Here is a 12210-nt window from a genome sequence, read left to right on the forward strand (position 1 = left end):
AACAACTGTCCTGTGTGTGGGGATGTCCTCTGATAAGCGTAACAGGCCCCAGTGATGCTGTAAGTGATCTAGCCAAGTGACCTAAGGGCCAAGTGACCTAAGAGGCTGGATCCTTCCTATTCGGTTTGTGTGTGGCCAAACTGTATTGTGAACCTAGTGCTTGGCTTTTGGTCTGACCAGCAGAATCACAACATGTGTGGCCAGCTTAAAAAAAAAAGACCTCCTTTTAATCAAGCTCCTGTTGACAATGTGAATTTTCCTGTGACAATCTATACCATTGCTTACTAACATCACTTTCACTTTTCTTCCTTCCAGGCTACAGACTTCACATCGTCATCACATCATAATTCCTTCAAGACTTTGACCCAGCCTCCATCACACATCTGCCTTGCCAAACATGATTAATGCAAGTGAATATACCCTACCCATTGTACACTGTAAAGAACTGCAAGGTGCCTTATATGAAAGCTTGGCTTGCCATGCATGATGGTCTAGTGAATGCTTTCAAGCCTATGTGAACCAGCTGGGTGCTTATAACTAGCAGTATCCGTCCTGAAAAATCTTACACTGTGTTCAGAGGCACTAGATTGACCTATTTTAATGCTTATAATAAAGAAAAGAAGATCTATTTTTGAAAATTTAAGCTGCATGTTTGGAGATCTTTAGTTTTTTTTTCTTTTAAACAAAAACTGTATTTTAAGATATAGAGATTTGTCCATACTATTTTTGTTAAAGTGAGCTGTATATATTTAATACACTAGATCAGCTTTTCCAGTATTATCAAGTCTTACGCCAATACAAAATAGAGGGATCTGAGTTAATCAGGAGAAGAATGTCTACTACTTAATATTATAAAATATAAGAACCAGTTTATTTAATGTAGAGAAGATTCTTTGTAAAGTGAATCTATTGTATGTCAGTTTATATTGTATTATAGTACCGTGGCGTGCAGTGCCGGTAAATAGCTTTCCATTCCTAGCACCTTTCTCCTGGTGCTGAAGCCTGGAAGTTGCTTGCACACTGCTGGGGATGTTTCATGTTTCTTATGAAGAGAAAATCCTTGCTATCTACTCTTCACTAATAAATATGGGGTATTATTCCTTTGTAATCATATCCTGAGCTTTGTCTGTATCGGCATTGGTCAATTAAAGGTGCATTTCATTCGCTGAGGGCTTTCCCTAATTGCGAACAGCTCAATCTATTTCATATATAAGGTCAATGTACACATAAATCCATCCTTTTGCTAGGTATGACATGTTTGGACGAAAGCACAGCATAGTTATTTATAGAAATAGGAATTTCTATTATGCAGTTTGTTGATCAAGAACTGTTGATCTTTCAACACATAGATAACCACATACGAAATGTGTTTCTAATCACGTTAACAGTTTAGCTGGTTACAAAATTCAAATGATCATTTTAGTACTGGTATTTGACTTTCTTTTTAAACAGATGGTTGTACTGTGTAACGTACACCGACCTTTCAGATACAAGGGACATTTGAATGAATGATACATTTTATTGTTGTACTATATTTAGCGGTGCAGCTAAATTATATTTGATGTTCGGCCCTTGGGGCTAAGTTGTCAGAACCAATAATGATATGTATCTCTGCTTTTATTCACATAGAAAACAAAAAAATCCTGTTCTACAGTTAAATTACATATTAAATTTAATTTACTTTGTAGCCATCTTGTGACTGGCAACATGTTTTAGAAAACTGCAGTTCCAACAATGACTGGCAGAAACCTCGATTGATCACCGTTGAACTATCATTTTGTCCAGGTTTCCTGGAATATAGTGTACATCACCACCACTAAATCCTCTTTAAAGAGCAACTCAAACCAAGACGGTTATCCCTGGCCCAGAAACTTAATATTTTTTTCAACTAAGTTACAATATGGTGGTTTGTCTGGGCCCCAAATATATGCAGATATTGCAGGTGTCTGTGGATGTTGTACAAATACATGTTCTTTATAGACAGTAATAGTAATAGTGTAATCTGCAGTGAAGTACAAGATACTATACAACTTACTTAAAACAAAATATCCTTACAAAATTCTGTATGTGTGTATAATAAAACTATGCATTGTTTGGTAAAAAAAAAAATCAAATATGTTTCATTTAGCCTATTAAAAACATATTGTTAAAATGATTGTTTAATAAAATAATGAATCATTCAATAAGGGTCATTTATGGAAATGCAAATTCGGTCATGTCCCATTCCTATTTTGGAAGAAATGCACCCCTGTTTTTCTTTTATGGGAATGTGCATGGTTTTGTGGTCTGGGATGATGGCTTCTCCCGGGGTGCAAACTTTGTGTCATCTGCGAGAACTTGGGCGTAGCAGATGTGCCATTGCTAAGTACAGAATAGGAACATGAGTGCACCTAGTTTTTCACTGAAATGGATTTAAGTTTGCAGGATATAATTATTTAACAGAGATGGGAGGGGGGCCCATTTAGAAAAGTGGCCCTCGTTTTAAAGGGAAGAGCAGTGGTTGAAGTGGGCTGGTATACAGGTGTATGTCATACCGCCACTCCTACTACTGCCTTCTATGTGATACTATCAGATTCCGTTTCACTAACATTTTCCATACCGCCACTTGTAAAGTTCCACTTCAGCCACTGGGTAGGAGCAAAGGAACTTAAATTCCCCAGCTGCTCAGAGGTCCCAGACCCCCAACCCCGTCCCTATTACACTTTTAATGGAACACATTTTCTACATTTGCAAGAGATTGCACTTTGGGCAATGTGGTAAAAAAATACAAACAGTCCCGATATCCCCTCACGCTCATGAATACTTTAAAAGATAAGTGAAGCTATATATTTAGAGAAAACAGAAAAGGTTAAATGAATGAAGGGGGTGGTGGGAACGTGGAAGACGGTTGGACTTTATAGCGATATTTTTATTGTTTCCACAATGCAAATTTTGTAGAGTAACCACAATCCTATAAATATAAGCACATCCCCTTTTATACAGGTGTTTCTGAAGATCAGGAAGTGGGCACCTTGGAGTGCGCATTGCAGACAATATGCTGCACTAACAACACTTCAATTGAGCCTGCATTTTTTGCAGTTCATAAATGACCTGTAATGGTTTACAAAAAAACAAAAACAATGTTACACTATAGCCTTTTACTGGCTAAGTTGTAATTTACAGCTGTCGTTATACTACATTTCTAAGCATGCTCTGTCAGCCAATGACTGTCTTGAGTTTAGGCTGTATTTTACAAGATATATAATTAAGGGGGCAGGGTACATTTTTCCGACAATGTAAATGTCGGCACTTAACTTGCCCATATGAAAATGTCGGCAGGCTAAATTCCGACACTTGCATTGTGTAGACAGGTGCACTATGTCGACAGTCTGATTGGCGACATTCACAATGCCGACATTAAAAGACCAATGCCACCAGGTCCGGAGCTATACCCCGGACTCGGCGGTATTGGTTTTTTAATGTCGGCATTATGATTGGCGAGATTGTGAATATCGACATAGTCCATCTGTCTACACAATGCAAGTGTCGGCATTTAGCCTGTCGTCATTAGCCTGTCGTCATTTTCATGCCGGCAGGTTAAGTGCCAACATTTATAGTTTCAGAAAAATGTACGTCACCTAATTAAGGTTATTACAGTAATGCAACCTAACTTGGCAAAATGGAACTCTAACTCTGAAATAACTAAAAGGCCACTCAAAATAAAAAGACACATCAATGTAAAATGAAGAGCCATCTTACAGCATTAAAAAAAATTAATGTTCTAAATCAGTTACAGAATGTAAAGTGTTTGAAATAGCATTTTATAATATAAAATATTGTTCTCTATCTAGTGCATCCAAGTGGCTCTCTTCAGTGTTCTTTATCTATTTATAAAAATCTAGTGCTTTTATATAAAGCAAGTACATAAGCTCTGTGGTGTTCAGTCTACATGTGAATTGAGATTTTTGCAGTTTATTAAATGACTGTCAAATAACTAGGTCAAATACATAAGCTTAAATCCAAAGAAATTCCTAGTATATAGTAAACTTAAAATAATGTGTGTTTTACTACCTTCTTCTTTTATTGTATATATTACAGGTGATTATGGTACTCTATTTTAAGGCATTGTAATACAAACTGTAGAACATATTTTTTATCCTGCCTAAAACATGCAAATGACACATCTCAATGTGACTTATGCTGCTTGTTCACATTGTGGTTACATGTGGAAATACTTAGCAATATCAAATGGCTATAGGGATCATTTACTTTAATCAATCCTAAAGCAGATTATAAATGTTAAGACCTGGACATTCAGATTAATTGTTGAAAGTCTGATATGTTCACATGTAGGTGGCCCAATTGGACACATCCAGACACTAAGCCATCAGGGCAAATGTGTGGATCCCAGGAGACACTATTAGTGCAATTAGCCAATGATTACATGCAAACAATGATCACTGTCACCAGCCAATTTTATTGTCGCTAGAAACAATTAATTATCTGACGGATTTTAATTGTTCTTGACAAATTTTAACTGAAACAATGGGGGGAATTCAATTCCCCCCGAAGTATCGCTGTGCTAAAACTATTACCGTTATTATGGTAATAGTGCACTTAATTACTGTTATTACGGTAGTTCTAACGCCGGCTTTTTGCTCGCAGCTCGCTGAGCTGAGTAATAACGGTAATATCCATAATGCGGCGGTACTTTGGGGGGAATTGAATTCCCCCCAATGACTGTGTATGTGACATGCTTAAGGGTTCATTCTCAGAGTGGATTTTATTTTACATTTGGTTCGTATTGTATTATTTTTACGTGAAAAGAATGCATTAAAAACTCAAGTATAAACAATCACTAAACTATTTGGTCACACATAGAACATATTGACAAAATGTAATTTCTGTCATTTGTAAATTGGTCTGAAATAGATCTGTATGCGTGGCCCAGATTAAAATCAATTGTCATCAGCTACACTGTATGTTGTTCAGACTCCCAAATAAATGACCCAGATTATCAATTCAGCCAACCACATGTAAGGCAAAGTTGATCACCGATTTGTTAGGTTGGCAAAAGATCAAAATGATGGGATCTGCTTGTGTGTCTAGTTATAAAACACACAGATTAAATAGATGCACCTCGATTGTAGTCTGTTGTGTGTCACCCAGAATCTAGGAGAAGGCCCACATAATATTTTCCCTTGTAAGCAACATATTATAATAAAAAAAAAAATTTTAGTAGAATGATTTAGTCAAGTATAAAAACAACATAACACGGTGACAGAATTGCAGGACTTGGTACAAACATTTAGGGCCCTTATCATGCAAAAATGTAAGATAATTACACATAATGCTAATAGAATTTGTTTCACAGGAACAGGACTAAACGCTCAGTTCAATTAATTAGTACACTCAGATAAAGAACATCTAAAATACAAAAAGGCAGTCTAAGCAATGTGTCAACCCTTCCACTGGAACCCCATAGTGTGCCAAGAAACCCGCCACCACCAAAATTAGGTGCTAAAAAACATTCAGCATGACATAATGCATACACTAAGTGATGTAAGATGTAAACAAAACACACCCCTTGTGATCACAATGTTACAGATCCGGATTCCCAAATGAATCAAGATCACAATTGCTATAACAATCCAAAGATTTATACTATACAAGATATGTGATAATTATGTCTAGTTCTTAACCAGCTTTTTCTTTATTCATTCACCGTATAATGGCAAACTTCATCTTCAAAATAAATACATGAACTGTACCTCAGGCATGTGCATAGTGATCATGTAAACAGCCTACTGACGTGTCTGAGGTATCCAACAGCCAGTGGGCTCTGGTCCGAGCACACACTTATGTCTTGCTCCTAAGGCTCAGGGCATCAAAAGTGCCTGGTATTGTATTGAAAATTTAAGTTGCTTAAACTTGTATTGTCCTCCAGTGTCAAACACCAATATACTGTAATCCTCAATCCAGAAACTCACAGGTCATTCCTCAGTCAATATACTGGTTCCTGTTAAAAATTACATTAATGATGTAACAGTTGCTACCCCTTCCCATTACTCATTGATGACCTCTGCCATTATTTTACTACTAGTAGAATGTGCACTGATGAATGTGTCTGCAGTAAATGTGGGTGTGTTTTGTTTATGTCTGCGTGTAATATATTCATGATGTCATGCTTAATATTATTGGCACCTAAATCATCTGAGAAGTTCTATATATTGTATTATAATGTATTTTAGGGATTTTAAACCCCCCCTTCAATAAAGAACTTTAAAGCCTGGACAATAGGAATGTATAGTACATAATACATCTAACACACAGGAAAGACACATGTTATTGTTCAGCTAGGGATATTTCCAGGGACAAATTTTTAATACCTGTCCCTGGAAATTAGAGTCAGTTGGCAACGAATACTTATGGTATGAAGCTGATCACCATTAAAGGGAAATTTAAATGAACTACAATATATATGATCTTTATTGCATATGTCTCTATTATGTAACCAGCTGATATAGAATCAGGTCATAACCAACTTACCAAAGATAAGAGGCTTCTATACAAAATCCATAACTTAGTTCATTTATAATGAAAGAGAATGTATATCTTTATATTTATCTGTTCTCGATTACCATGTGGCTGGTTTCCATTTGTGCTATTCACTGACATATTGCACCCTCCGCGATGATACATTGCTTTTTGTGCTGTAACATTTGCTATAAAAGAAGAGAGAAATATAAAATGATTATTTACTGTATGGTTGAATTGCAACACTACAGCTCTATGGGTTACTTTATCGGTTTAGTTCTTAGAGCAGATGTGATTGGTTTAGTTTGGTTTTCTTGAAACCAGCTGCTGGATACTTAATTGACAATAGTTGAAGAATAAAAAAGAAAATGCTCTCAGGGATCACCTTTTTATACATGGGGGTAAATGTACCATACCCCGGTTTTGTCAACTCCCGCGAGTTCGGCGTCTTCGCAGCTTAAATTTAAAGCGGTGCTGCCTTGTAAAGGGAAACTTCCCTTTACAAGGAAGTGCCGCTTTAAATTTAAGCTGCAAAGATGCCGAACTCGCGGGAGTTGACAAAACCGGGGTATGATACATTTACCCCATGGTGTCATTTGCTTGCATGTTTTGTTGTGGGGAAAAGAATAGCAAAATCATAAATCATTTTACCCGGTGATATTTGCAGTATGTCTTCTTTTTAATGCCATGTACCCACTGGTGTTAAATTCATGCATTTTACTAGCTTTTGTTAACTTATCTGAAAACAAAATTAATTGTTCCCAAAATCACCATACACATTGATGTTCTTACCAGCACTCGGGTGCGTTGCATTAGAGTTTTTCCTTTTTTGGAATGCGTTGTATTCAAATTAGTAAATTTCTAAATTAATGTGTGTATGTGTATATATATATATATATATATATATATATATATATATATATATATATATATATAACGATAGATATAGAGATAGATATATATATATATATATATATATATATATATATATATATATATATGTATGTATAAAAACAAAAACAGATGTAGTTCCTCTGCACTCTCCATGTACAGACTGGGGTGCAAGAGGGGGCTGCCCACATTGTACTGACAAAAAACAAGGATACTCTGCACTCTACAAACACATAATTAATGCTGTACTTATTTTTTTTCTATATTAATAACAGGGAATGTTAGTTCCACATATTGCAATATATGTTAAGCTGACCAACTCACGCCAAAGTCTTCCCATTATGGTCAGTCCTAACATGATCAAATGCTATGCTATTTTTCTGGGCTTAAGGCTTACCTGCACACAGCTTTTAAAGGCAAGTCTTTCCCAAGCACCAGCAGCCATGATAGACCTGGGACTCACCTGACACAAGCTGGCACTAATTAACAAGTTGTTTATATATATATATATATATATATATATATATATATATATATATATATATATATACATACATATACATAGATACACACATTTGCAAGTTAAATGCATTGGGTATGCCAACAGTAATCTCCAATGGCCTCAGGATGCTAGTAACAAATGCATGTCAAACGTGTGTTTTCTTAATGCCAGTTGATACGAGGCCTAAAGGGTGACGTTAACAAATGAAGAAACAGTGCGCAATGTTGTGTTTTAAAGAACATGGGTGCAAGATTTAGGGCAAAAACATTTAAATGCTGTCTTCAAGAGGAATTAAACTAGTGAATGCAAAGGTGTTTAGTTACAGGACATAGCGCAACTTATGTCATTTAACTGTTCACTCAAATTCCACTTCTATGAAATCAGTTAATTGCAAGAGATCACTGATCCCCAAACTCATCCTCATGTCACTTTGACACTGTTTCAGTTGTGCACATGGTAGACTATACATTTTCTACTTTCCCTGCCATCTGTTTGAAAATGTGACAATACGCATTGTGGAGGTGTCATCCCTTCTAGATGTCTTCCCTATGCTGGGAATGCAATGTACAGCAAATAACTGCACACATGTAGCTGTCAGTGGGTATGAGCGCTTAGAATTATCTAATAGCATAGGGCAAATGATCTGTCTCTTAGCAACCACCCAGGCATTTCATGCAAGTTATCAAACAGGAAACAAAGATACAATGAATATACATGCTGGTGACGCACATTCCGGCAAATGTTGGAATCCGCTGACCCATGACTTGCTTTATAATGCTCCCCAAATACCCCATCTATATTTTTACAATAACGTGCACATTTTAGAAACAGATGTAGGTTTAGATTACTATTTATTTAAATTATATTTATTAACAAACCACTAAACTAGAACAGATTATCAGAACATATTTTTGTGAAATGTCTTCACTATTTTGTAATTTTTTTCCTTTGACAAATGTGAATTCTGCTATTAGTATATTGGAGAACACACAGTATGGCTCAGAAAGTAACTTAATACTAGATTTAGTAAATTGCAAATTGTGAAAATTATTCGTTCTTGTAGCATGTTGTAATTTGTGAACATTTTATAGACCATTAAAGTCAATTCAATGATGCCAACATTATGGCTGAAACACCATCATTAACGTTAAAGTTGTTACAATTCACAGTTTAATCTTTTGTCTGAGTTTGGTACAAATAATAGATAATTGTTATTTATTTGGACCATTTTGCCCTGATTTTCACAATATGGAGTTTAGTATTTCTAGGACATTGTCTCGCATGAAGAACCACGGCAGGGGCTGGCTGGGCTGGGGACAGGGGGGTATCTGTCCCTGGGATAGTCCCATACTGGGCTACATTTGGCTGGGTCACTATGCTACCTGCAGGGCTAAAATTTGCCAACCAGACCCTGAACCACAGTATAATATGTCTCTCTTGCATGCTGCTTGGGTGTCTGCTATTAAACATTTTACAGTTGTGCCAAACAGTTAAAGCAATCACTAATCACTTATATATTTTAATTATTGTGCTGATGTAATTATCAGATTATTAACAAATAAGTTATATATTATCATTATAAACCATTCCAGTACTTAAAACATTATATTCCAGGAGACCATAATTGGTATTTATAAACCACTGAATTCCACAGTTGCTACAATAAATCCGTAGTTGTTTTCTTGCTTTGCTTAAACCTCTAGTTCCTTAAGACTGCCATAGTTGTCACATTAATGCAGTTTTATTACTTGTATTGCTTTATACTATAGTTTGTTTTGTGCAGTTTATGGTGTTTATGAAGCTGTTATTTGGGTGTGTCAGGATAACCTGAAATATGGTCAGCAGTAACTAGTTGGTCCCAGTAGAATGTACTGGATACCAAATTGCAAAAATGTATTTTTTTTTTATTTTTTTTTACAGACTTAATGGGCCACCAATTGGTATATGGTCTGTATATGGTTGAACATAAGCCAGAACAGAATCATAGCATATTGCACTGCAAAAATGTGTAATCATGTGCCAAGCTCTTAAACAAAAAAATCCAGAGATAAAGAAAATGCATGACCAATGTCATCATATTTAAATAAATGATATAAAGGTCCCAAATACTGTCTGTTGGCCAGAATTCATCTTAACACGGACTCCTCCCATGTATGTGATATAAACTGGGCAGGAATGGATGCACCCAATCATGTGACTTGAGTGGGGCCAAATAAAGGGGTCATACAATGATGAGATAACTTCCATGGGCAGTCATATCAAGGCTTGCTATGAATTTTACCTCAGTCCTATTACTTTTGTGGTACAGTACATTCCTGAGGCTCCATTTTGTTTCTATAGCCTAGTATTGTACAAACAAAGATCTTGTGCTTACTGACTCATAAGCAGTACTTGTATCACTGTAACACAACTTGCACAACAGTAAAGACCATTGTGTCCTTTTGAAGTAGTTTATTTTAATAAGAGATCAATGATGACATTAAGTAAACATGGAATGTTGTTGTAATGTATAGCCAAGTTTGTTTTTCTTGTTTTGTGTTAAGTGTGTATGCCAACATAGAAATGGTATATGAAAGCTTTAGAGTTCTTTAAAGGTACTTTTCTATTGTAATTTTTTTTTTTAAATAAAAAATATTATTGTATGGTGTGCTTGTGTTTATTTATTATGTTTTGAGGGAATTTACCCAAGACAATAATATATTTATTTTAAGGTTTCGAGGTTCGTGATCCTAGTATAGTCACACCATAAATTTAATGTTCCTAAATATATGATAAACAGATTAATGTAAAATACTGTTACAGCTAAATGGGAAACATTATAACATTAACATTATTCTTTTATTTCATTTAGTGTTTTCTGTTGTAGTTTTATTAACAATGCAAAATATGTAATAAACCATGAAACCATAGCAACCAATTAAACAATTGTTTTCTGGTTTGCACAAGACTGACCAACAGATTATAAAATGTAACGGCTTACTATACATTATCACATTTGTCAGTAACTTCAGAATGGACATGAACATGTATGAAGTTTACTCAAAGAGAGGAGCATATGCTTTTATATATGCGTCATCTGACCATTAATCTTACAAGAGGATCTCTCTGTGGTGAGCTTCAAGCACAGGTTGGCTGCAGTAGAAAGTTTAGCACAAGAGATAAACTACTATAGTCAGTGTTACTAAACCTCCCTCTGCTGTTCATGTTTTGGCTCCGTAATATGTAATATATTTAATAGGGTCAGGAGCTATACCACTTGTTCCTACAAAATATGACCTGCTAAAGATCTGATTTGAGAAACACTGGTTTAAGAATTATATATATATATATATATATATAAAAGTAAGGTATTCCACTGCAGTAGGCAGCCATATCATATTATAAAAATAAATTTAATATATCTGAAGACAGGTATATGGTAAACTCTGCAGAAATATAAACTCTATGATATAACTTCTAGAATAAACTAGAGATGTTCAATGACCACCATGGTTTGGTTTTGGTTTTGGATCTGGAATAACTTTATGTTTTGTGTTTTGGGTCCCTATTTTTTTCCCGAAAATCCCTATTCCCCCCCCCCCCCCCCCCCGAAAAACACATAATTTGGCTCTTTTTTTGCTCCCACATTATTATTAACCTCAATAACTTTAATTTCCAGTCATTTCTAGTCAATTTTTGTCAAGTGACAAGAACACTGCTACCCCTCCTGTTTCTGTATGAGCATTGGCACTGGAGAGTGGCAAGAACACTGCTACCCCTGTTTCTGTGTGAGCAATGGCACTGGATCTCCTGGGGAGGGAGATACTAATGGAGTCCAAAACCCGCAAGATCCGACAGTGCAACAATGACGTTTTGCCTCGATTCAGAACCGAGGACGCGCGAAAGTAGCGAGCCGGCTCGCGAGCCTACTCGGATCTAGAGATGTTCACTGACCCCGTTGTTCTGGTTTTGGATTAACTTCATATTTTGGCAAAATCACCCTTGCATGTTTTGGTTTTGGATCCCGATTTGTTTCTAAAATCCTTATTTATTTTTGCTAAAATCATGTCATTTTGCTTTTTTTCCCCCCTACATTATTATTAACCTCAATAACACTAATTTCAAGTCATTTGCAGTCAATTTTGACCATCTCACAGGACACAACATTATTTTCATACACTTTTAAACAAAGACTGCAGCGACCTGGCTGGATGGTAATCGACAGAGCAATGACTCAAACACACGGCAGTTCATAGCACATCTAGGAAACATTGCCACACAGCAGTCGCAGAAAATAAAAATGGTGCAAGATGGAATTGTCC

At 35.9% G+C, this 12210-nt stretch overlaps 1 protein-coding gene across 1 annotated transcript in view; it reads left to right on the top strand.

Moving 5' to 3' along the window:
- The window catches only part of RBPMS (RNA binding protein, mRNA processing factor), a 242100-nt gene extending 234670 nt beyond the window's left edge, over positions 1-7430 (top strand). The window contains exons 8-9 of the transcript XR_012689755.1: positions 316-6936; positions 7023-7430. The gene's annotated coding sequence lies outside the window, so the exon portion shown is untranslated. The remainder of the gene's footprint in view (positions 1-315; positions 6937-7022) is intronic.
- Positions 7431-12210: the final 4780 nt, after the last annotated feature.

This window comes from Mixophyes fleayi, chromosome 1 (genome assembly GCF_038048845.1).
Source record: "Mixophyes fleayi isolate aMixFle1 chromosome 1, aMixFle1.hap1, whole genome shotgun sequence".
NCBI classification, from domain to species: Eukaryota; Metazoa; Chordata; class Amphibia; order Anura; family Limnodynastidae; genus Mixophyes; species Mixophyes fleayi.